This window comes from Amphimedon queenslandica, unplaced genomic scaffold (genome assembly GCF_000090795.2).
Source record: "Amphimedon queenslandica unplaced genomic scaffold, v1.1 AMPQUscaffold_13252, whole genome shotgun sequence".
NCBI classification, from domain to species: domain Eukaryota; kingdom Metazoa; phylum Porifera; class Demospongiae; order Haplosclerida; family Niphatidae; genus Amphimedon; species Amphimedon queenslandica.
Genome location: NW_003546512.1, coordinates 75,857 through 77,849, shown reverse-complemented (window position 1 = coordinate 77,849; position 1,993 = coordinate 75,857). Strand labels below are relative to the sequence as shown.

General features: G+C 38.4%; 1 long non-coding RNA gene across 1 annotated transcript; it reads right to left on the bottom strand.

Annotated features, from left to right (window-relative positions):
• Positions 1 to 333: 333 nt before the first annotated feature.
• On the bottom strand, positions 334 to 1,098 carry LOC109584062 (uncharacterized). The gene is made up of 2 exons (XR_002185823.1): positions 989 to 1,098; positions 334 to 735 (listed from the first exon to the last, which is right to left on the bottom strand). It is a non-coding gene; the product is annotated as an uncharacterized LOC109584062 (long non-coding RNA).
• Between the last annotated feature and the right edge of the window lie 895 nt (positions 1,099 to 1,993).

Sequence of the window (1,993 nt, the reverse complement as noted above, 5' to 3'; positions counted from 1 at the left end):
AGCTAGTGAGTGATAATACTGTGTGTATTATACTGACGTTTGACCTCTATTAGGTCCATCAGCTACTGTTGATGTCAATAAAGTAAAGAAAGTGATTGATGAGGTTCTTGTATCTCATTATGCTGCACTCAATTGTTTGCCTAAGAAGTCACTTACTGGTCTTGTCAATCAGTTGTACGCAGCTAAGCTTATTAGTAATGAAGTTAGAGAAGCTCCTTCAATGAAAGAGTGCATTGATGAGTTCAAGGCTAGTCTTACTTTTATGGAGGAATTACCTCAAGTGCAGGAGCACTGTCGAAAGTTCTTAAGCTCTTTCATTGCTGTAACAGGCAGTTATGCTGATGCAGCAAAAGCCTTATTTAAAGCTATTAGAAAAGAATTGGGATTTGATTTTATTAATATTGATGATTATAATTTTGATTGATCTTGTTTGATTCATACTGTGTGACTATAATAAAAATTTAATTTGAAGAATTATTAGAGCGAGCCTGAGCAAGCCCCACTCTAGCAGTACTGTAATAAAATACTGGAGGTTTTTAAAATTTTGGTCTTGAGGTTGGTAGAACTAGTGGTAACATTCCTGAGAGGCTCTTTGTCTTACTGAAGTTCATGCACCATATGAAATATAATCCTCTATATATCCTGGCTCACATTAAAATGTGATAGCTATATGTAACCTTCAGTGTTAATTGATTCTTTGTGTTGGATGCAGTAAAGTTAAACAACACTCAAAACCTGAAAAATTAATAAAAATACATGTACATTTATAATTAAAATTATTAATATAGCATGCATTGGGTTCAGCAAGAAAAATTAAAAAAAACATTTGAAAGGTATAATATCAAGTTATTTTTTAAGCTAATTCATCATAAATTATGTACATGTATAATAATGTATTAAGCTTGGGTTACAGTTATCTGGTCTTACAAAAAGGTCGTGCTCAAAATGGCTCACATAATCCACACGTCCTAAGTCAGTTACCACTTACCAACCATGCATCCCGGCCCACTGAGGCCTAGTGACTTTTATTAATTTGGCCTTTATAGCAGTCTGGGAGAGGAATATAGTGAGAGACGTTACCCACAAAATCTTCTTTAGATGAACATTACATTTCAGAGGCGTATTTAGGGGGGGGCTGAGGGGGCTTGAGCACCCCCCTCAGGGCTGGGCTCAGAAAAAATTACTGAAGTCCTGGACTCTTGCATCACTACCAAGCCTCTTAACAAAGTTATCTAGCCCCCTTATCATGATTTCAGCAGTTTCCAGTGCTTTAAGGAGCAATCAGAAGTACCAGTAACATAGCAGTATGCTTGATATGATCTTGGCCCCACCCGTAATTGACGAAAATGCAGGAAAAGGCCGTTTTACCGCCGTAAAAGTGGGTGTGGCCAAAATCGCGGCGCGCTTCGCGCGCCCTCAGCACCCTCCTCCTTCAATTTCTAGATACGCCCCTGACATTTTGTCCATTAGATTTATCTCTCCCTCCGAGTCTTTTCAGAATTCCTGATGAGCAGGCGGCCTGACGGCCTCTTTGTTTGCGTTGCCAGGGTAACACCACACCTCCAATTATATGCATGGCACGGGTGTTTCAACTGGACATTTAGTTTATAAATAGAATAGTTGCGGTAGGTACAACATTGGTCAGTGAGGTGTGACCATTAATCATCACAAAAGAGAAGAGTATTGCTAAGGACATTACTCCAAAGTACTAGCTGCTATGACAGTACTACATTCCATAGACCTAGATAAGGTCTCCTAGGACACCCCTAGCTCATGTGCGCATATATAATATCTACTGTGAATAACTGCGCATTGAGCTAAAGCAGCTGCCTAAAATAAACTCATTTCAGCTGATGGTTTTGAGTGGACTTCCTGGCTTTAGGAAAGTTTTTTCAATTGGAACTATTATCCAAAACTGAAGATCAAAGGTAGTACATTGTAACAAAATATAATTTAGCATGCCACTTTTTTTTGCTAACAAAATATATAGCAC